General features: G+C 42.0%; 2 long non-coding RNA genes across 2 annotated transcripts in view; one reads left to right on the plus strand and one right to left on the minus strand.

Moving 5' to 3' along the window:
* Positions 1-25,160, plus strand: part of LOC133556829 (uncharacterized) — a 33,627-nt gene that overhangs the window by 3,096 nt on the left and 5,371 nt on the right. The gene's annotated exons all lie outside the window — the stretch shown is intronic.
* LOC133556816 (uncharacterized) lies at positions 126-16,286 on the minus strand. The gene is made up of 2 exons (XR_009807604.1): positions 16,000-16,286; positions 126-2,035 (listed from the first exon to the last, which is right to left on the minus strand). It is a non-coding gene; the product is annotated as an uncharacterized LOC133556816 (long non-coding RNA).

Below are 25,160 nucleotides of genomic sequence, written 5' to 3' on the forward strand. Positions count from 1 at the left end.
AAGCGTTTCCACAGACAACGGAAGGAGATTTTCACAACAAAGTTCTAAAGCTTAGTGATATATCAGATTGTGACCATCTCCGACCTCGATCCTCTGTTCCTTTGCAGGAAACACCACACCTTGGCTCAGTGGTTTACACTCTTTTATTCTTTTTACAACTGTTGATAATGTTCAGAGTTCATTTTCAGCTTTTCAGCTTCTGTCTCTCACGCTCAACAGCGTGCTCCTCTGTCTGGCTCTCAGTCCCAGTTTGCCAGCCCCGCTCATGGTTTCCAACGCTGCTGATAAAGGAAACAGGTGATTAGATAACTCGTCCCAGCTGAGGTATCTGCTCACCTGATTGCTGCTTCACGACCGGCTGCCGCACATGCTCCGCCCGCAGGGGACGCGTAGGACACGCCCCTCTCCACACAGATATATCAGATTGTAGGGTTTATTTTGTACCCTTCGCGTTCATATTTCACTGTTTGTTGCATTTTTTGTTGCGTTTCACTTGATTGTAAAATATGTCGATTGAAAGGGGGTGTGACATTCATATTTTGTCAATATTCAGTGTTTTATCGTTCATAGACAAATGTGAAATTCCATTACGTTTTTTAAGGCGGTCTGTCCTAAAGTTTTTAGCATTCAATCAGACATTATTTTGAGGTATTGTATTAGTGTTCCTAAAAATAAATAACCGGCCTCCAGACACATTTTTTTTGTCTAAATCTGGCACCCGAGTCAAAATAATTACCAAGCCTGTCCTAACGCATACTTGCCAACCATCCGAATTTCAGTGCCTCTCCCGGAAATCTCCCGGGGCAACCATTCTACCGAGTTTCTCCCGATTTCCACCCAGACAACAGTATTGGGGGCGTTTAAGGCACTGCCTTTAGCGTCCTCAACAACCTGTCATCATGTCCACCTTTCTTCCATACAAACAGCATGCCGGCCCAGTCACATAATATATCCGGCTTTTACACACACATAAGTGAATGCAATGCATACTTGGTCAACATCCATACAGGTCACACTGAGGGTGGCCGTATAAACAACTTCTAACACTGTTACAAATATGCGCCAAACTGTGAACCCACACCAAACAAGAATGACAAACACATTTTGGGAGAACATCCGCACCATAACATAACATAAACACAACAGAACATATATCCAGAACCCCTTGCTACACGTACTCCTCCGGGACGCTACAATATAGAAAGAAAACCTCAGGGAGAACTCACTAGGCACCACCTGCTGGTTTGAATGTGCCCACCTCTAACTAATGGGTAGTAGAGGACCAGTCTTAAGATTAGGTCAATTGACTTAGTTTAAAAGTTTAAAAGGAGCATATATTAATGCAGTATGAAGAAGAATGTTTGAATGTAGACACGTAGAATCATCATACTGCTGTGATTATATGCATCAACTGTTCATTCAAGGCTAAGGCAAAATATGGAGATATATATAGGGTATATTGTGACACGGCCTAAAAATATCAAGACATTTACTCAACGTGCCAACTTCACTGGTTTTGGGTTTTGTACCTCAACCAGAGATATTGATGCTCAATGATCTGAGTTCTCACAAGCTCGCTCTCATCTCTTGTGAGGCTGGAATGTGACTCCAGAGGTCTCTGGCCCACCCCCCTCCTGTGTGCATTGATCAAACTGATGTGTGTACTCACTGTGAAGCAGTAAAATGTTGATTTTATGGTCGGCTGCCTGAGAGGAAGCACTTATCTTGGCAGCGCTGAGACGGGTGGAGAGTAGACAAAAGCAGTGAGTACCGCCGCTGCCAGGTGAGGCTTATCTCTGCCACGCAGTCAACAGTCGGGAAAAAACACATGGGGAAAAAAAAACATTGCTTTAATGTTTATGGCTTCAAACAAGAGATTTGAAATAGATTTTACGGTCAATAAATATTCAACAGTTTACAGAGTGTGTTTCACATGTAAAATTTACTCACTGACATCTGAGTACAGCTCAAACCTTGACAGAAGATGGATGAAGACCGAAAAGCAATCTTTCAGTAGCGTTTTTCCAGAATTTCTCTAAAAAGTAATTATGTATAGTCGTGGTCAAAAGTTTACTTACACTTGTAAAGAACATAATGTCATGGCTGTCTTGAGTTTCCCATAGTTTCTACAACTCTTATTTTTTGTGGTTGGAGCACATACTTGTTGGTCACAAAAAAACATTCATGAAGTTTGGTTCTTTTATGAATTTATTATGGGTATGGCATCACATGGACAAAGATAAGACCTTCTGGAGGAACGTTCTGCAGTCAGATGAAACGGAAATTGAGCTGTTTGGCCACAATACCCAACAATATTTTTGGAGGAGAAAAGGTGAGGACTTTAATCCCAGGAACATCATACCTACCTTCAAACATGGTGGTGGTAGTATTATGCTCTGCCAATGGAACTGGTGCTTTACAGAGAGTAAATGGGACAATGAAAAAGGAGGATTACCTCCAAATTCTTCAGGACAACCTAAAATCATCAGCCCGCAGGTTGGTTCTTGGGCACGGTTGGGTGTTCCAACAGGACAACGACCCCAAACACACGTCAAAAGTGGTAAAGGAATGGCTAAATCAGGCCAGAATTAAGGTTTTAGAACAGCTGATATACGCATCTAAATCAACAATAGGATTTCTCTGAGAAGCTGGACAAGAAAATAAAAAAAAAGTTGTTGTTTTTTAAAGCAAAATTATGATTTATTCGATTACTTGATTAATTGATCGGGATTTTTGATAGAATACTCGATTACTAAAATATTTGATAGCTGAATTATGGGTCTACTGAAAATGTGAGTGCGAATATGGTGAGGATGGTGTTCTGCTGACCTCAACTGCGGATGTTGTGGATAGGTGGAGGGAATACTTCGAAGACCTCCTCAATCCCACCAACACGTCTTCCTATGAGGAAGCAGTGCCTGGGGAATCTGTGGTGGACTCTCCTATTTCTGGGGCTGAGGTCGCTGAGGTAGTTAAAAAGCTCCTCGGTGGCAAGGCCCCAGGGGTGGATGAGGTCCGCCCGGAGTTCCTTAAGGCTCTGGATGCTGTGGGGCTGTCTTGGTTGACAAGACTCTGCTGCATCTCGTGGACATCGGGGGCGGTACCGCTGGATTGGCAGACCGGGGTGGTGGTTCCTCTCTTTAAGAAGGGCGACCGGAGGGTGTGTTCCAACTATCGTGGGATCACACTCCTCAGCCTTCCCGGTAAGGTTTATTCAGGTGTACTGGAGAGGAGGCTACACCGGATAGTCGAACCTCGGATTCAGGAGGAACAGTGTGGTTTTCGTCCTGGTCGTGGAACTGTGCTCTATACTCTCGGCAGGGTTCTTGAGGGTGCATGGGAGTTTGCCCAACCGGTCTACATGTGCTTTGTGGACTTGGAGAAGGCATTCGACCGTGTCCCTCGGGAAGTCCTGTGGGGAGTGCTCAGAGAGTACGGGGTATCGGACTGTCTTATTGTGGCGGTCCGCTCCCTGTACGATCAGTGCCAGAGCTTGGTCCGCATTGCTGGCAGTAAGTCAAACACATTTCCAGTGAGGGTTGGACTCCGCCAAGGCTGTCCTTTGTCACCGATTCTGTTCATAACTTTTATGGACAGAATTTCTAGGCGCAGTCAAGGCGTTGAGAGGTTTCGGTTTGGTGACCGCAGGATTAGGTCTCTGCTTTTTGCAGATGATGTGTTCCTGATGGCTTCATCTGACCGGGATCTTCAGCTCTCACTGGATCGGTTCGCAGCCGAGTGTGAGGCGACTGGAATGAGAATCAGCACCTCCAAGTCCGAGTCCATGGTTCTCGCACGGAAAAGGGTGGAATGCCATCTCCGGGTTGGGGAGGAGACCCTGCCCCAAGTGGAGGAGTTCAAGTACCTCGGAGTCTTGTTCACGAGTGAGGGAAGAGTGGATCGTGAGATCGACAGGCGGATCGGTGCGGCGTCTTCAGTAATGCGGACGTTGTACCGATCCGTTGTGGTGAAGAAGGAGCTGAGCCGGAAGGCAAAGCTCTCAATTTACCGGTCAATCTACGTTCCCATCCTCACCTATGCTCATGACCATAGGTGAGGATGGGAACGAATGAGTTTCCTCCGCCGTGTGGCGGGGCTCTCCCTTAGAGATAGGGTGAGAAGTTCTGCCATCCGTGAGGAACTCAAAGTAAAGCCGCTGCTCCTTCACACCGAGAGGAGCCAGATGAGGTGGTTCGGGCATCTGGTCAAGATGCCACCCGAACGCCTCCCTAGGGAGGTGTTTAGGGCACGTCCAACCGGTAGGAGGCCACGGGGAAGACCCAGGACACGTTGGGAAGACTATGTCTCTCGGCTGGCCTGGGAACGCCTCGGGATCCCCCGGGAAGAGCTAGACGAAGTGGCTGGGGAGAGGGAAGTCTGGGTTTCCCTGCTTAGGCTGTTGCCCCCGTGACCCGACCTCGGATAAGCGGAAGAAGATGGATGGAGATGGATGAAAATGTGAGGAAATCTGCTGGGTCAAAAGTATACATACAGCAATGTTAATATTTGCGTACCTGTCCCTTGGCAAGTTTCACTGCAATAAGGCGCTTTTGGTAGCCATCCACAAGCTTCTGCTTGAATGTTTGACCACTCCTCTTGACACAATCGGGGCAGTTCAGCTAAATGTGTTCGTTTTCTGAAATTGACTTGTTTCTTCAGCATTGTCCACACGTTTAAGTCAGGACCTTGGGAAGGCCATTCTTAAACCTTAATTATAGCCTTATTTAGCCATTCCTTTACCACTTTTGACGTGTGTTTGTTGTCATTGTCCTGTTGGAACAGCCAACTGCGCCCAAGACCCAACCTCCGGGTTGATGATTTTAGGTTGTCCTGGAGAATTTGGATGTAATCCTCTTCATTGTCCCATTTACTATCTGTAAAGCACCAGTTCCATTGGCAGCAAAACAGGCCCAGAGCATAACACTACCACCACCATGCTTGACGGTTGGTGTTCCTGGGATTAAAGGCCTCATCTATTCTCCTTCAAACATATTGCTGGGTATTGTGGCCAAAACTAAATTTTTGACTTTCACCTACTATTGAAGTGAGTATGTGTATTATTAATTGTATTATTAATGGCACATGGAATTTGAATGGCGAGCATATTTTTCCGTGAGAAAGCAGCAGGCGGAGGAGGAAGTGGAGCAAGGTGATTTAATGCTGTGTAAGCAGTAAGGCGTTGCCTCTGAAGCTTTATGAATCATAATGTAGAAAATACGAGGTTTAAAGGCGAGACGTCCTCCTCCCTGCTTTTATTCCGATTTTTCTCTCCTTTACCGCCCACACAAGGGTTTTAAAGGTGGTCCAAGTCGGCCACGTCTTCGCTTACCGCAGCATTTTACACAGAGCCCCTGCGTCCCTTTCTGGCTCTGCGCCGCAAACTTTGCCGCCATGGAAATGTCACGTCAATACAAGCTTTCCAGCACCAGGAAAAATCAATAAGCTCCAAGTGCACCTTTTCTGCCTGTGTTCCCTTCAGTGGACAAATCTGCGTACTCATCACAGCACTTGAGAATATCTAGTTGTACTTTTATGACGCGATATAAACATTTAACACATAACGGTCTTTTACGGGCCTCAACTACTCGCGCCATCAAATGTTAGGAGCCTCTGAGGAAAATACATTTTTGGATGCAGAGCTCCCGACAAAAGCGCATCATTAAAACAATAAAAACATGAAAAGGACAAACTGAACACAGTGTGACGAATCCATCAGATGGATAGACGTTTAAGCGCTGTTTAAGAACTTTTAGTTTTGGTTGGTTAGTTATGTTTGGCCCTGGAAGGCCGCTTCCAACAGTGAATACTATTTTTACACAATGTTTTTTATGCATTTTATTAGTAGATTTAATAAAAACTTAAATTTAAAAAAAGTATGGTAAGTTGCAATAATTACACCTCAAAATGTATTGTATATTACTGTAAATAGAAAAACTGTACTGATGTTTTTATGGTAAAAAAAAAAGAAGGCAGCTCAGTTCCCAGAAATTATACTGTAAAAATTTTTTTGTAATTTAAATCTAAAAAACTGCTATTTTACAGTACAGTTTTGGCACATACGCTGCCAGTTTGTTTGTTTTTATTTAGTTATTTATTTATTTTTTACCACAAATCAACAACTGTATATTTTTCAGTGTATTACTGTAAATGCCAAAAAGACACCAAAACATATGGAAGTAGAATTTTCTCACATCAACTTATATACATCAACATATGCATATATTAATACATATACAAATAAATACATAATTTGTATAATCAAACGTGTATTTGTAAATATATTTTTGAGATTTGAAAATGTATTCAAAAAAATTATAAATATAAAAATGTGACATGCAAATAAATCAAGAATTAGCATAAATAAACGTGTAATTGAAAATATATTTAAGATTTGAATATAAATATGCTGGATTTTGTATTTGTATTGAATTTGCACATGTGGATCACTTTTTTTTTTTTGCTTTTGTGCCGACGAGACATTCCTCCCACAAACCAGATGCACAAATAAATGTGACCTACACACAGCAGAGGGCACTGCAGCCTGATAAGAGATCAGTATCTACATCGGGACAAGGTCATTTAAGGGCATTGATGCAATAAAATAAGCAGCTAGCACGGTCTTTCAGATTAACTGGATGAATTAGCATTAGCTAATACAACGCTAACGTTAGCTAGCTCAGGCGCGTTGTGCGTTTTCTCTAGATTGTTTTTGAGCAGAGAACTCCGGGCTTTTTGCATATAATGCATATAATGCTCTGTGACCCAGACCGCTCTGGCTGCAGTGCCCTCTGCTGGTTGTTCAGGGGAGTGTGTAGGTCTTGTGGGAGGAATGTGTCATCGACACAAAAGCAAAAAAAAAAAAAGCAATCCACAAATGCAAATTCAATACAAATACAAAATCAAGCATATTTATATTCAAATCTCTAAAATATATTTACAAATCCACATATATTTATACAATTTTATTTATTTATTTGTATGTCACAATTTTATATTTATACATTTTATTTGTATATATTTTCGAAATCTCAGTATACAAAACATTTATTTATTTGTATATTACATTTGTATTTGTATATTTATTAATATATGCATATGCATTAATATCCTATTGATATATATATATATATATAAATTGATGAGAGTCAATTCTACTTCCATATGAAAACACTATTGCTTTGGTCCTTTGGCGCCGCCAAAACCAACCAAAACTAAAAGTTCTTAGAATCGAATAGAGTTTTATTGTCATTATTACAGTGAACAGGTTCAAAGAACAACGAAATTGGAGCAGATTCCCGAAGGTGCATACACATTAATCTGGTAATATAAATAGTAAAAAAAGATAAAAAGGAAGATGTATATATATATATATATATATATATATATATATATATATACACACACATATAACATTATTGCACAGTATAGTCCAAAAAAAATAAAAAGACACGACACATGAGGACATGACGGACACATTGTCCTCACTCAGTGCCTGTTTAATGCTACTCTGGCTCTTGGGTGAAAACAGTTTTAAAGCAGGGCTTTTGGCGTATATCTGTCTGATGGATTCGTCACACTGTTCAATTTGTCCACTCAAATCAATAAGCTCCAAATGAGCTAATATTCGCAAAACGTAACAACATTTACCAGTTAGAACGTTAAGTATCTTTTCTTTGCAGTCTATTCAATTTAATATAGGTTGAAAAGGATTAGCAAATCATTTTATTCTGTTTTTGTTTACCATTTACACAACGTGCCAACTTCACTGGTTTTTGTCATGTCCTGGTGGGCTATGTTCTGTTTGGTTTTTGGATTTTGTCAGTTCCTGTTTTGTCACTCCCTGCTTTGTTTCCATGACAACCAATTAGTTTTCACCTGTCCTCATGTCACACACCTGATTCATTTGGACTCATGCACCCGTTGTCAATCACCAGATCACAATTTAAGCCTGCAGTGGCCAGGCAGTCAGTCTGGCGACATCACCCTCTATATACCCTTGTTATCCATGCTAATGATCAATGTTGTTCTTTTTCCTTATCTTTTCTCGTTCCAAGTAAGTTTTCTTTATTCATGCCATAGTTTGCAAGTTTTGATTTATGTCCATAGTTTTGCCTTTGTGCGAGTTTTTGTTTATACCCTATGTTTTTGTAGTACTTTTGAGTGTTAAAATTAAAATATATCATTACCTTCACGCCATGTCCGATCCATTGGCTTAGCACCTTGGGAAAACAATCCACACCATAGTCCTAGTCTTGACAGTTTTGGTTTTTGTTTATTGACTCGAGTAGGCGTGCGTGTCCTATTCAAAGAGTAACATCTCGATGAAAAATTAACATTAGCGATGTCCGATAATGTTTTTTAACCGATATCCGATATTCCGATATTGTCTTACTCTTAATTACCGATATCAACCGATACCGATATATAAAGTCTTGGAATTAACACATTATTATGCCTAATTTTGTTGTGATGCCCTGCTGGATGCATTAAACAATGTAACAAAGTTTTCCGAAATAAATAAACTCAAGTTATGGAAAAAAAATGCCAACTTGGCACTGCCATATTTATTATTGAAGTCGCAAAGTGCATTATTTTGTTTAACATGACTCAAAACAGCAGCTTGGAAATTGGGACATGCTCTCCCCCTGAGAGAGACTATGAGGAGGTTGAGGTGGGGGGGGGGGGGGGGGGGGTGTATATTGTAGTGTCCCGGAAGAGTTAGTGCTGAAAGGGGTTCTGAGTATTTGTTCTGTTGTGTTTATATTGTGTTACGGTGCGGATGTTCTCCCGAAATGTGTTTGTCATTCTTGTTTGGTGTGGGTTCACTGTGGCGCATATTTGTAACAGTGTTAAACTTGTTTATACGGCCACCCTCAGTGTAACCTGTATGGCCGTTGACCAAGTATGCTTTGCATTCACTTGTGTGTGTGAAAAGACGTGGATATTATGAGATTGGGCCGGCACACAAAGGCAGTGCCTTTAAGGTTTATTGGCGCTCTGTACCTTTCCGTACGTCCGTGTACAGCGGCGTTTTAAAGAGTCATACATTTTACATATTGAAACAGATACCGGTAGGGGTGTAACGGTACACAAAAACTTCGGTTCGGTACGTACCTCGGTTTAGACATCACGGTTCGGTTAATTTTCGGTACAGTAAAAAAACAACAAAATATACATTTTTGGGTTATTTATTTACCAAAAATAGCAAAATCTTCTACCAAAAATATTTTTCTTACTGGAATATTAGATGTGAAGTAATGGGAACCTTGGATAGGTCAATAATTCATAGTAAAATTGATTTTGATTCAATTTTATGTTTTGAGCAATGACAGTTTGAAAGAAAAAAAAACAGCTTTGTTTTATTAGTCAACATTGAAACTTTTTCTAAATTACATTTAGCCCTCAAGCTATTTTATTTCACTTTTGTTTATGTTTTTGTTTATTTTAATAGTATTTTTAGAATGTGCTGTGGGCCTTTAAAACATTAGCTGTGGGCCTCAAATGGCCTCTGGGGCACACTTTTGACACCCCTGCTATAGATAATAAAACATTTAATCTGATAAATCTATGGATAAAAACAGAGCCTGGCGACGCATGCGCATTTATCATAACTTTCTCGCTCTCTGTCTCTGCCCCTCCCTCACGAATGCTGCTGCGTGCACAATTTGTTTTGTTTTTGACCCCTTCTTAACCCCAAACGAACATTGAAAATACACGCCACCCTAACTTAAAATGCCGGACATTTGAGGCATTTAAGAAACTCCACCCAGACAGCCCCGCAAAAGAGGACATATCTGGTGAAAAGAGGAGGTATGGTCAGTCTATCGTAGCCCGGTCGCTGCTAGCATGCCGTGTGTTGTGCCTCGGTGTGCATTGTTTACACAACGTGCGGACACTCGTTCGGTACACCTCCGAACCAAACCGTAACCCCCGTACCGAAACGGTTCAATACAAAAACAAGTACTCTTACACCCCTAGATACCGGTAATCATTAAACCGATACCGATATTTTCCAATATTACTTTTTAAAGCATTTATCGATAATATCGTCAGTCCAATATTATCGGACATCCCTAAAGAACACTGTCATGTAACAAACGCAATGCCGCAGCTTGGAGACTATTTTTTTTATCACGGCTTCTTCAATGACAACAAAAGGCAGGCATTTATTTTCAGATAATGTAATTCATGTCCTCGCAGGCAAACAAACCTGTAGATTGGATTATTTAATTGACCTTGTCAATAAACACGATGCCCTTTAAACGAACGCATTCAAGGAGTGATCCCACCGGGTGCTAATTAATTAACGCGGAGTCACCGCTGCCTTTTGGCTTCTTACCCTCCAAAAATCCCCCCCTTCTCTGGCTAAACGCTAACAACCGGCTCTTTGTCATTTATGGATCAATATTCTGCTCAGTCAGAATGGCGTATGCACAAACCTAAAAGTGCTTTTCCAGGCACTATGGGCGCCAGGAATAGAATGAAGGGGTGGTGGGTTCCTGCACAAGGATGTACGACATTATCGCACATTGTCACCCTCCTTCTGCTAAGTGGCAGGAAGCTCGCTTTACTCCCTATTAATATTCATGCTTCTGATGATCGTGCAGAAAGGTATTGTCTACATTCCTTCGCTCTGCCGCTTCTCCTCATTCCGGGTCACCGCTAAGATGGAGCATATTCCGGCTGACTTTGACATGGATTTCTAGGGAAGTGCAACGGTTTGAACAGAGTGAATTAAATGATGTGATGTTCGAAACCGGTTCTTCGGGTTGTTCGATAAGAAAAGAACCGATTCCATGGACTCAAATCTGTAAAAGTCTTGTTCAAGTGGGGGTGACCCCAGGATGCAGAGACGGGAGACAAGGTGGAAGTACCAAAAAATGAAAACATTTAATTAGACAAAAAGGGATAGCTAAGGGTGATGGGGCAGAAACGCACAACATGAAATCTGGACAAAATAGGTCCCTCAGAGGTCGGCAGGAGAAAGGGCCAGGGCACATTGAGCAGGGCAAGAGTCTCATAAAATAATTTATTTTACCTCAGGGGGATTAGGAAATAGACACACAAGAGGTTAGGGAATTCAGGACAAAGTAGCGAAAACATGCCAGGTCTGGTGAAGAGAGGAGTTCTGGATACAAGGCCAAGCTGACAGTGACGAGCCTAAATACTGCTGTGCTAATTGCGAGCAGGTGTGCCTCAAGGTCCGCCCCTCGCCGAGGACGAATCAGTAAATAAACAGGTGCAGACAGAAGGAGAAGGCAGGAAAACACTAAAAACACAACAGAATCCCTTTTTAAGAAGCGGTTCCCAGTATCGGGGCTACTATAGTAAAAAAAAAAAAATTGGGTCTTTATTCGAATTCCTGGGAACGAATCCCGTCCCACAGGAAATGCCCTGTGGGACATCACAGGAAATGACGTAGCTCAGTCATTAGGCGGCAGATAGAGAAAGCAGCATGAATAATGGACCGGAAAAAACGCCTCAAAGCATGGGTTCACTTTACAAAAAAATATGACTAGGAAACGGCAATATGCAATTATTAACAGGATTCACTCTCATGTAAGGGGGGGGGAAGTACAACAAGCATGTTGAAACATGTTCAGGCCGCACATAACCTGAACGTTCGAGAACCGGGGCGTATCTTTGACACGTGGAGAAGCAGCGACAGAGATGACGAAGCACGCCCCTCTTCCTCTGCTTCAACCTGCAGTCCCAGAGACGCTGCCAGTGAGTACCGTATTTTTCGGATTATAAATCGCTCGGGAGTATACAGCGCAGCGGCTGAAAATGCATAATAAAGAAGGAAAAAACATATATACTTCGCACTGGAGTATAAGTCGCATTTTTGGGGGAATTTTCTTTGATAAAACCCAACACCAAGGATAGACATTTGAAAGGCAATTTTAAATAAATAAAGAATAGTGGACAACAGGCTGAATAAGTGTACGTTATATGACGCATAAATAACCAACTGAGAAGGTGCCTGGTATGTTAACGTAACATATTATGGTAAGAGTCATTCAAATAACTATAACATATAGAACATGCTATACGTTTACCAAACAATCTGTCACTTCTAATCAATAAATCCCATGAAATCTTCTTCCTTGATGTCACTTCTAAACAACTCTGCCAACTCCAAAGGTATGCGCCGCTTGCTCTTGTCGTTTTATTCTGCATATTTCACTACGTCCAGCTTGTAATCTGCAGTACATGATTTCCTTTTCGGTGCCGTTTTTGTTCAGCCCTTCTCAGTTTTTATAAGTTACCGCCAACGATGAAATGATCCATTTCAATAGTTACAGCAGTAGCATATAGCAGTTAGCATTCCATGACCCACAATGCATTTCTGCCATGACCCTCCCCCGCCAAATTCTTATTGGTTGAAGTGTAAGTGACGATTGCTGACATTTCACACATAAGTCGCTCCGGAGTATATGTCACACCCGCGGCCAAACTATGAAAAAAACTGCGACTTATAGTCTGAAAAATACGGTAACTAACGTTAACTGTTGCCTGTTAATTTCCATATTTGCTCACTTGTAGCCTTTAGGCTAAAATAAGGTTACCTCTTATGTCAACCAGGACTGTAGTAATGTTAGCGAGACTAACGTTACCTAAGCATAGTCAGTGGCAAATGGTAACGTTAACTTTGGCCTTTTGGTACGTGTCTGATAACGTTAATGTTATATTGTAGCCTACAACACTCCAGAGTTTTCAGATCTGTTTGTATTTATTTTATTTTATTGTTTTCTTATAAAATCAATTTGAGCTTTTGTTAAACCAAATATTGTGGTTTTTTTTCCACATACAACAACCTATCTGGATTCAATAAGAAAATCGATAAGGAATCGGTTCGATAAGAGGATTCGATAACGGGCTCGAACTCGATAATTTCTTATCAAACATCATCCCTAGTGAATTATTGTATTTGTCGGAAATTTAAGTTATTGCCTAAGGTGCAGCATTACAGTTTTAACTAGAGATGTCTGATAATGGCTTTTTTGACGATATTCGATTTTCCGATATTGTCCAAGTCTTAATTACCGATACCGTTTGTGACAGTCCCTCACTTTCGTCCGGGTTCCATGGACCACCAAGTACAGACATGACGTCGAGGAGTTTGTGACTGTCTATTTTTCAATAAACTTTCTGTGCAGTTTGGGTCGTTTTTCAGCTTCTCTTCCCTCAAACCGTTCACTCCTCCGATTGCTTTTCAGCCGCCCTCCTCTTCGTCTCGCTCTCGGTTGTTTCCGCTCTTCCTGCGGTGCTCGCGTCTCTCCAGCTCCTTCTTCTTCGTCGTTCACGGCTGCCGCCCTTTAACACACTGGCCGGAGATTATATAATTGGGTCCAGGTGGGCATGACCTGACATCCATCTCGGCATCGATCCCGTCGCGCCCCGCCTCCCCGCTGGCCACGCCTCCTCACCGCCATCTCGGGGTTTGGCCCCCAGCATGCCCCGCCTCGCTGCCGGTCTGCCGGCCACGCCTCCCCACACCGATATCAACCGATACCGATATATACAGTTGTGGAATGAATACATGATTCGATCCACGGACTCGACATCCATGTCGGCGTCGATCCCGGCTGGCCACGCCTCCTCGCCGCCATCTCGGGGTCGGCCCCCGGCATGCCTCGTTGACGGTCTGCCGGCCACGCCTCCCCACACCGATATCAACCGATACGATATATACAGTCGTGGAATGAATACATTATTCAATCCACACACCTGACATCCATGTTGGTGTCGATCCCGGCGCGCCCTGCCTTGCCGCTGGCCACGCCTCCTCGCCGCCATCCTCGCTGTCGGTCTCCCGGCCACACCTCCCCACACCGGTACCAATATATAGTCATGGAATGATACATTATTTGATCCTCGCACCTGACATCCTTGTCGGTGTCAATCCCAGCGCACCCCGCCTTGTCGCTGGCCACGCCTCCTTGCCGCCATCTCGGGGTCGGCCCCCGGCGTGCCCCGCCTCGCTGTCGGTCTGCCGACCACGCCTCCCCACACTGATATCAACTGATACCGATATATACAGTTGTGGAATGAATACATTATTCGATCCACACACCTGACATCCATGTCAGTGTCGATCCCGGTGCGCCTCGCCGCTGGCCACGCCTCCTCGCTGTGGGTCTAGTGGCCACGCCTCCCCACACCGATATCAACCAATACCGATATATATAGTCGTGGAATGAACACATTATCATGCCTAATTTTGTTGTGATGCCCCACTGGATGCATTAAACAATGTAACAAGGTTTAGCAAAATAAATCAGCTCAAGTTATGGAAAAAAATGCCAACATGGCACTGCCATATTTATTATTGAAGTCTCAAAATGCATTATTTTTTTCTTAACATGCCTCAAAACAGCAGTTTGGAATTTGGGACATGCTCTCCCTGAGAGAGCATGAGGAGGTTGAGGTGGGAGTCTATGGGTCTTCAAAAACCCTCCTTAAGACCTACCTCTTCTCGCTGGCCTTTGACCTGAGCTGAGGCCGCCCACTAGGCCACCATTTCTAGTCCCCCTTTCGCTTTAGTTTTTTTCCAACTGAATCCTGTTTAGGGCAACAAAAATCTTGGAGAAATATCCACTATCACGGTATCAGGGGTCCTGTCAGCGACACGACCCCCCAAGGGAGTAGGTTTGATTTTGAGATTGGTGGGGACACAAAAGTGCTCCAAGGCAGCACTCTGAAAGTTTACTCTTTATTTTTTTTACATTAGCAATCATAATTTCACGTCATGCAGATGTTATAGGGTAAAGCAACTAAAATGAAAGCAAAGGAGACAACTTTCAAGAGTTCTCATCTTTACTCTTTAGTGTAGGGCTGTAGTGCAACTGTGCATCATAGTGTCAATTAACATAGCCTACTGTCCATCAACAACATCAGAAATACATCAATGCAATACAACATTGTAAATAAACATAAATAAACTGTAATAATCTTTCCCCAACTTGTGTTTAAATCACTCACAATTTTTCCCTTCAACTACTTCTTTCTATCGCTGCTTTTGTACTGTAAATATGTTTGTCACTAATACTCAAATACAAACAGATTAGTGTCCACTGGTTGTTCCTATTTCAAAGAGCCAAACATGCCTCCGCCGGTCTGTCACAAAAATGAACTGCTGGCCAAAAATATGTTGATGCATGACAGATATATTCAGGACAATGACCATAGAGCTTGATGGTACAGTTACTGCTTGAGCAAAAAGGCTTTTACTAAGTAATAATATTACTTCATATTAATGAATTATATTTTAGCATTGTAAAATCACATGATCATCTAGTGAGGGTTTATTGTATTTCCACCACTTTGGTATTTTCAAACCGTTGCTCACTTCTACACAAATACATGAAACTAAAAAATTATTTCAAAAATAAAACGGAAAGGTGAAATCCGGCGATCTGATTGACTGTTAACCGTGGTTTAAATATTCTAAAGCCTTATCACAGCGCAGGCTATCACTCCGCCTCAGGCACGCATGACTGGTATGAATGGAAGTTGTTGTCATGTATCCATGACAACGGACTGTTGCAGTCCGTAGTAAAAGACAGCTGATGTTTTTACGATGTTAAAAAACGGACTAAAGTAGTTGAATTCACATGTTTAAGGTTAACTTTCACCTCCGGGGAGTGTTAACAATGGTAAAGGGGACTGAGCATTGACTTTCACCTGAAAAAAAGCGGAGGAAAAGACGAGATGCAGTGCTAATTTGGAGCTAACGTCTGGATAGGTGGGACTATTTTTTCCACAGTGAGGCTATTTTGTTGGATAATATGGATTTCTGGTTGAATGAAACTACATTGAATTGATTGAGTATTCCTATTTATTAATGCCTTTATTTGTAACCGTTTTATAAAAGCAATATATCACTCCAGTCCATGGTATATGCTTATTATAGCACTCTAAGGGGCGTGACTGGAGTGATATATTGTTGAATGATTCAATATTGCTGAACCTCTATACACCCTTGAAGTAACTTACAGTTTGACTCCTAAAGAAGTCTCTTATATCCAGTTTTCTTTTCATTGACATCCTTCAAAACCTACAGCACACACGCACGCAAACAGACACAAACACAATGTAAATCACAGCACTGATATTAAAATCCATCTAGCTATCGTGTGCCAGGAACAACAAATGCCGAACATGTTGACAACTTACACTTACTTACAACTTACACTTACTTACAACTTACACTTACTTACAAGTTAGAACTTACAACTTACACCGAGTTGCACTGCCTCTTGTCACGCCTAATTTCTACTCCCTACAATCCCCCCCCCCCCTCATTTACTTCCGGGGTCATGATTAATACAGACGTTTTGTTAAGGCTATATTATAAAAATATAACGCTACATTATAAAAATACATACGTTTTGTTAACGCTATATTATAAAAAAAATTAAAAAACAATTTACAAACACAAGCTATGGGATGACATAAGAGGAAACGTGACCCCGGAAGTAAATGCGTCATCCCATAGCTTGTGTTTGTAAATTGTTTTAAATTTTTTTTTACAATATAGCGTTAACAAAACGTCTGTATTTTTATAATATAGCGTTAACAAAACGTCTGTATTAATCATGACCCCGGAAGTAAATGGGGGGGTTGTAGGGGGGAAGAAATTTGGCGTGACACTCTCGTCCGCTCGCTAGCAACTAGCATGTAGGCTAGCTTCTACAAGAAGAAGGAGTGACAGCGGGGACAGCCAATCACACGTAAGTTAGCATGAAAGCGGCAACCAATCAGGGAGCGATATTTAGGTTAGAGGCCGGACTTCTAGCAGAGACCGACATTTAACCCTTTCTGTGCCATAATCATTGACTAAACATTACGGGGAGCGCTTGTATTGATAGTTACTACACAGTTGCGGCTGGATATTGGTAGGGACGTGTCCCTAGCGTCCCTACCCAAAAAAAAGGGCCGCTGCAGCAGCAACTGACACAGATACCATAGTTAATCTGGGGAAAGAGACGAGAACCAGTGGAAACAAGATGATGGATGATGAGACGTGAGGCCTGGTGTGCACACTTGCCGTACGTCTGCGGGAAGGAAGCGACCAGGGAGCGACTCGGCGTACACGCGCCAGGTGGCTGACGGCTGAAAACGAGGACGTTTCTGACACATAAAAGAAGAAAAAAAAGAATTGTTTTCATTTGCCGTGAATAATTCCGGCTGTGTGTCGTCTTCTGTTGTATGCAGCTGCGAAAACTGACGCCTCAGCAATTCTAACAAACCCCCGGCTCATAAACCCATACACAAACACGCTCTAAAGAGGGGTGGGGGTGTTGGATTGTTTGTGTATTTTATGTAATTGCTGCAGAGCAAATAGACTATAAATGAGCCATGGTGTTGAATATTTGTCAACTATCTGCCACATACAGAAGTCTTTAAACATCCACCTAATGGCTGCCAACTAGGGTTGCAAAGGGGTAGAGAGTTTGCCTTTGCTCAAAAAAGGTTGAAAAACACTGCTCTGAGGGGCGGCCATGACTGTGATGTGGCCCCTCCATGAAAACAAGTCTGACAACCCCTGCTTTTAGAACGATAAAAAAGAGCAAGTTTCTCAAAATTGTCAGCAATCACCGCTTTTCCCGGTAAATTTTTAGCAAATTCTCCAAATTACGCTAATATAATCAATTTAAAGTTGAAGTACCAATGACACACACACTAGGTGTGGCCAAAAATTTCTCTGCATTTGACCTATCATCCTTGATCGCCCCCTGGGAGGTGAGGGGAGCAGTGGGCAGCAGCGGTGGCCGCGCCCGGGAATCATTTTTGGTGATCCATCCATCCATCTTTTTCGGCTTATCCGAGGTCGGGTTGCGGGGGCAGCAGCCTAAGCAAGTAAGCCCAGACTTCCCTCTCCTCAGCCACTTCGTCCAGCTCTTCCCGGGGGATCCCGAGGCGTTCCCAGGCCAGCTAGGAGACATAGTCTTCCCAACGTGTCCTGGGTCTTCCCCGTGGCCTCCTACCAGTTGGAAGTGCCCTAAACACCTCCCTAGGGAGGCGTTCGGGTGGCATCCTGACCAGATGCCCGAACCACCTCATCTGGCTCCTTTCGATGTGGAGGAGCAGCGGCTTTACTTTGAGCTCCCCCCGGATGGCAGAGCTTCTCACCCTATCTCTAAGGGAGAGACCCGCCACCCGGCGGAGGAAACTCATTTGGGCCGCTTGTACCCGTGATCTTTTCCTTTCGGTCATAACCCAAAGCTCATGACCGTAGCTGAGGATGAGAACGTAGATCGACCGGTAAATTGAGAGCTTTGCCTTCCGGCTCAGCTCCTTTTTCACCACAACGGATCGATACAGCGTCCGCATTACTGATGACGCCACACCGATCCGCCTGTCCATATCACGATCCACTCTTCCCTATCTTGTGAACAAGACTCCTAGGTACTTGAACTCCTCCACTTGGGGCAAGGTCTCCTTCCTACCCCGGAGATGGCACTCCACCCTTTTCCGGGAAAAAAACATGGACTGCTGATTTTCATCCCGGTCGCTTCGCACTCTGCTGCGAACCGATCCAGTGAGAGCTGAAGATCCCGGCCAGATGAAGCCATTAGGACCACATCATCTGCAAAAAGCAGGGATCTAATCCTGCAGCCACCAAACCGGATCCCCCCAACGCCTTGATTTTTTGGTGATTTAACCCCCAATTCCAACCCTTGATGCTGAGTGCCAAGCAGGGTGGTAATGGCTCCCATTTTTATAGTCTTTGGTCTGATTCGATTTCCCCCAAAAATCTTTCGGTCCCATTTCTTGGTGTTCAAGTTATCCTTTTCAATTATACAAGAAACAAATCAATTCGGGTTTTGCCAGTTTTCCAATAATCATGCAAAAAAATCAATAACACATTTTAAAGTACAAATACAGCAGTACGGAGATAAGAAGACTTTTACGTTCAAACACGGGAAGGCCGTTACTCGGAAGTGTAATTTAGAAGCTATAAAAACCACCTCGAGCTGGTGTTATATCGCTGACTTTTTTCTATTTGCTGCTTGTGCTCCAAGGAAGATTTGTAGTCACACAATCCTATAAATTTTGCCGCAAAGCCTCTATTTGTCCTCCAGCTGTAGAATTTAGAGTTGAACGGATACGTGCACCGTGAAGGCCAAATGCGGGGAACAACAGTAGCCTGTGTGTGTGTGTGTGTGTGTGTGTGTACGTGTACGTGTTCTGGCAATTCTGACTTAATGGGGACATCGCTCTGTTTACACAGTCCCCTTTAGGGGACCTCTGACGGCATGGGGACAAAAAAAAAAAACAGGTCCCCTAAAGGGAAACCTTTTTAAATTATAGTCAGATCCATTCTGAAGATGTTGTTTAAGGTAAGATAAGATAACCCTTTATTGATCCCACCACAGGGAAATTTGTGTTATTTTGTTTACGTTTTTCGAATATGGTTAAAAGAGAAAATACATTTTCTTGAAAAGTGAATCCTGGCATTAATAGTACTGTGATTCTGTTTGGCAGTGGTTCTCAACCTTTTTTCAGTGATGTACCCCGTGCAAACATTTTTTTAATTCAAGTACCCCCTAATCAGAGCAAAGCATTTTTGGTTGAAAAAAACAGATAAAGAAGTAAAATACAGCACTATGTCATCAGTTTCTGATTTATTAAATTGTATAACAGTGCAAAATATTGCTCATTTGTAGTGGTCTTTCTTGAACTATTTGGAAAAAAAGATATAAAAATAACTAAAAACTTTTTGAAAAATAAACAAGTGATTTAATTATAAATAAAGATTTCTACACATAGAAGTAATCATCAACTTAAAGTGCCCTGTTTGGGGATTGTAATAGAGATCAATCTGGATTCATGAACTTTATTCTAAACATATCTTCACAAAAAAAGAAATCTTTAACATCAATATTTATGGAACATGTCCACAAAAAAGTCTAGCTGTCAACGCTGAATATTGCATTGTTGCATTTCTTTTCACAGTTTATGAACTTAAATTCATATTTTGTTGAAGTATCATTCGATAAATATATTTATAAAGGATTTTTGAATTGTTGCTTTTTTTAGAATAATTAAAAAAAAAAATGTCACTTACCCCTTAGCATACCTTCAAGTACCCCCAGGGGTACGCGTACCCCCATTTGAGAACCACTGCTGTATGGTCTCCATCCTTAGTTAAAACTAATACATTTTTCTGGTTTAGTGTTCCTTAGGATGACATTTTCATACAGCATGATTATAAAACATTATTACCTTAAAGCAGGCCTGGACAGTTATTTTGACGCGGGGGCCCACATTTAGAGAAAAAAATGTGGCTGGGAATATCTATATCTACCGGAATATCTATTTTTAGGAACACTAATACAAAACCTCACAATAATGTCTGATTGAATGCTAAAAACGTGACAGAACGCCTTAAAAAAAAGAATTGTATTTAAAAAATTTTTTATGACCGATAAAACACTGAATATTGACAAAATATGAATGTCACACCCCCTTTCGATCGACATATTTTACAATAAAGTGAAACGCAAAAAAAAGCCAACAAACAGTGAAATATGAACGCGAAGGGTACAAAATAAACCCACCTACAATCTGATATATCTGATATTTGCTGAATTTCCCCTAGGGATCAATAAAGTGCTTTCTATTCTATTATATACATCACTAAGCTTTAGAACTTTGTTGTGAAAATCTACTTCCGCGTCTGTGGAAGCAAATTTGTGTGAATTATGCAAAATGACTTAAAATTTGGTCCCCATGAACCATATTAACTCTTTTTACCCACGGTCCCCAGTAAGTATGATCAGCATAATTACTTCATCAATCCAGAGGTATAAAGACGTGTATGAGCTAACTGGGCAGTGGCCATTTTACCAAAAAAAAAAAAAAAATGCCTCCACAGCCTGTAGAAAGGGTGGTCCCCACAAGTTATGATCAAAAACTTGGTCCCCATTCCAAATGACAACCAGTATGTGTGGGTGTGTTATTTTAATGCTGACTTAATGGGGACATCGCTCTGTTTACACAGTCACCTTTAGGGGACGTCTAACTAGGGGTGTAACGGTACGTGTATTTGTATTGAACTGTTTCGGTACGGGAGTTTTGCTTTGGTATGGGGGTGTACCGAACGAGTTTGTAAGCTAAAGTCTTAAAGGAAAACATTATCACAATTTCAGAAGGGTTAAAACCAATAAAAATCAGTTCCCAGTGGCTTATTTTATTTTTCGAAGTTTTTTTCAAAATTTTACCCATCATGGAATATCCCGAAAAAAGGCTTTAAAGTACCTGATTTTCGCTATCTTTAAATCCGTCGTCCATTTTCCTGTGACGTCATTTAGTGATGCCAACATGGCGGATAGCACAGCAAGATATAGCGACATTAGCTCGTATTCAGACTCGGATTTCAGCGGTTTAAGCGATTCAACAGATTACGCATGTATTGAAACAAATGGTTGGAGTATGGAGGCAGATAGCGAAAACGAAATTGAAGAAGAAACTGAAGCTATTGAGCGAATAGCTATTGACGCGAATCGGCGATCGCCTTCGATTGAGTTTCGCAGGATATCCATACATCTCTGTGCCATGCCTGCCTTAGCATCGCCTGTAAAATGTGCAGACACTGGAGCAACTTAAATCTGTCGATTGGTAAGTGTTTGTTTGGCATTAAATGTGGGTGGAGAGAAAGGCTGGATGCAAATATAGCTACAAATGTACATACAGCTAGCCTAAATAGCATGTTAGCATCGATTAGCTGGGAGTCATGCCACGACCAAATATGTCTGATTAGCACATAAGTAAATAACATCAACAAAACTCACCTTTGTGATTTTGTTGACTTTATCGTTGGAAATGCATCTGCAGGATATCCATACATCTCTGTGCCATGTCTGCCTTAGCATCGCCGGTAAAATGTGCAGACCAAACGATCGGGACTTTCGCATCTTGTGACACTGGAGCAACTTAAATCCGTCGATTGGTAAGTGTTTGTTTGGCATTAAATGTGGGTGGAGGGAAAGGCTGGATGCAAATATAGCTACAAATTAGGCATATTGATGCAATATGTACATACAGCTAACCTAAATAGCATGTTAGCATCGATTAGCATGCCGTGCTAATCGATGCACACTCCACGTAAGTCAACTTGAATCCGTCCCTGATCGTGATGTTACACCCTCCGACAACACACCGACGAGGCATGATGTCTCCAAGGTACGGAAAACAGTCGAAAAAAACAAAAATAACAGAGCTGATTAGACTCGATGGTCATGTGTTTGAGAAAATGGCGGATTGACTACCTAGGTGACGTCACAACGTGACGTCATCGCTCTGAGAGTGAATAATAGAAAGGCGTTTAATTCGCCAAAATTCACCCATTTAGAGTTCGGAAATTTGTTAAAAAATATATGGTCTTTTTTCTCCAACATCAACGTATATATTGACACTTACATAGGTCTGGTGATAATGTTCCCCTTTAACAAGCTGCTCTGCTTTCTGCCTCTGTCTCAGCACCCAGCATTGTCCCACCCACGCAACCATCTGATTGGTTACATACAAAGCCAATCAGTAGTGCGTATTCAGAGCGATGTAACAGCCAGTCAGCAGTGCGTATTCAGAGCGCATGTAGTCAATGCTTCAGCGTCGAGCAGAATAGTGTTTAGCAGGTGAGCAGCGGACAGCGTTCTCCGCCCAAATTATGAAAAACACCTCCCAGTCACAACTACTACTAACATCACTATGAGCCCGTTGACGTTCTAGAAACTTAAACTGCAGCTCAGCTCGCTCGCAGTTCTGGCTTGAGGTGAAGGCTAATTAGCTTTTAGCGTAACGTTGGCTCATTTTGCTGTGTGTGTGTGTGTGTGTGCGTGTGCGTGTGCGTGTGTGTGTGTGTGTGTGTGTGTGTGTGTGTGTGTGTGTGTGTGTGTGTGTGTGTGCGTGCGTGCGTGCGTGCGTGTGTGTGTGTTAGGGGCAGCAAAACCCTGTCTGTCTTGTTTTTACACTTGAACTCCATGGTGTTCAGGGATGAATAGTCTCTCCTATTGCTGTTGTACTATTTTTTCAACAATAGTTACATTAATCATTAGTAATGTAGCAGCCTAGTTTTGAATGTCAGGGTCCCTGCTATCATATGTTGACAAAAAAATAACATATACATAATAAAAATCAACTACAGTCTTCCCAAATGCTGTAATAAATTAAGCATGATGAGTTGACTTGCAACTGTTTAATCTTGCACTTTTTATATGTAGAAGAAAGGTTTTGTAATTCTATTTAATCAAAGCAACAACTTGAGGCAGTTTAATGTGTAATAACGTGGGCAGAATTTTTATAGAGTTCCCAATGTTAAAAGGTTAAAGCCATTGTTTACAAATTTGGTAAATAAATAACCCAAAAAATTATATGTTGTTTGTTTTCTTACTGTACCGAAAATGAACCGAACCGTGACCTGTAAACCGAGGTACGTACCGAACCGAAATTTTTGTGTACCGTTACACCCCTACGTCTGACAGTATGGGAACAAAAAAAACCAGGTCTCCTTAAGGGAAACCTTTTTAAATTAAAAATGAAAATTTTAATTAATTGAATGAACATTTGGTCCCCATGAACCATATTAAGTCTTTTTTCCACTGTACCCAGTAAGTATGATCAGCACATTACTTCATCAATCCAGAGATTTAAGGATGTGTATGAGCTAACTGGGCAGTGGCCATTTTACCTAAAAAAAATTGTATGCCTCCACAACCTGTAGAAAGGGTGGTCCCCACAAGTCATGATAAAAAAATTGGTCCCCATTCCAAATGATAACCAGTATGTGTGTGTTGTGGCAATGCTTACTTAATTGGGACATTGCTCTGTTTACCCATTTGCTTTAACATTTAAGTGGTGAAACTTCCCATATAAGAGGACAGCTGTAGTGCTGTATTCTGAGGATCATCCATCCATCCATTTTCTACCGCTTATTCCCTTTCGGGGTCGCGGGGGGCGCTGGCGCCTATCTCAGCTACAATCGGGCGGAAGGCGGGGTACACCCTGGACAAGTCGCCACCTCATCGCAGGGCCAACACAGATAGACAAACAACATTCACACTCACATTCACACACTAGGGCCAATTTAGTGTTGCCAGTCATATTTCATTTGAACTTTTTTTTTAAATGGTCCTCAGTAGTCACGTACAAATTTGTGTGAATTATGCAAAATTATTTAAATTTTGTCCCCATGAACCATATTAACTCTTTTCCCCCAGGGTTCCAGTAAGTTTGATCAGCACATTACTTCATCAATCCAGAGATTTAAAGACGTGTATGAGCTAACTGGGCAGTGGCAATTTCACATACATTTTTTATGCCTCCACAACCTGTCGAAAGGGAATGGGGACCAATAACTTGGTCCCCATTCCAAATGATAACCAGTATGTGTGTGTGTGTGTGTGTGTTCTGGCAATCAATCAATCAATCAATCAATCAATCAATCAATCAATCAATGTTTATTTATATAGCCCTACATCACAAATGTCTCAAAGGACTGTACAAACGCAATGCTTACTTAATGGGGACAACGCTCTGCTTACACAGTCACCTTAAAGGGACCTCTGACAGTATGGGGACAAAAAAAACAGGTCTCCTTAAGGGAAACCTTTTTAAATTAAAAATGAAAATGTAAATTAATTAAAAGAAGATCTGATCCCCATGAACCATATTAACTCTTTTCCCCCAGGGTCCCCTGTAAGTATGATCAGCACATTACTTCATCAATCCAGAGATGTAAAGACGTGTATGAGCTAACTGGGCAGTGGCCATTCTACTTAATTATTTTTTATGCCTCTAAAACCTGTCGAAAGGGTGGTCCCCACAAGTCATGATCAAAAAACCCATTCCAAATGATAACCTGTGTGTATGTGTGTGCGTGTGTGCGCGTGCGCGCGTGTGTGCGTGTGTGCGCGTGTGTGTGTGTGTGTGTGTGTGTGTGTGTGTGTGTGTGTGTGTGTGTGTGTGTGTGTGTGTGTGTAGCAGCAGCTAATGGGACAGAACTGTAGCCCAAAGTGTGATGCTGTTGCTATTTTTATTTCCTGTGCAAAACTCATTGAAACAACAAACGCTCCTAAATTTGTCACATTGCATTCTCTGATCGCACTCTTCCCTCACTTTCCATGCAAGCCATTACAGCTACTGAGACAGAT

Source organism: Nerophis ophidion, linkage group LG01 (assembly GCF_033978795.1).
Source record: "Nerophis ophidion isolate RoL-2023_Sa linkage group LG01, RoL_Noph_v1.0, whole genome shotgun sequence".
Taxonomy (NCBI): domain Eukaryota; kingdom Metazoa; phylum Chordata; class Actinopteri; order Syngnathiformes; family Syngnathidae; genus Nerophis; species Nerophis ophidion.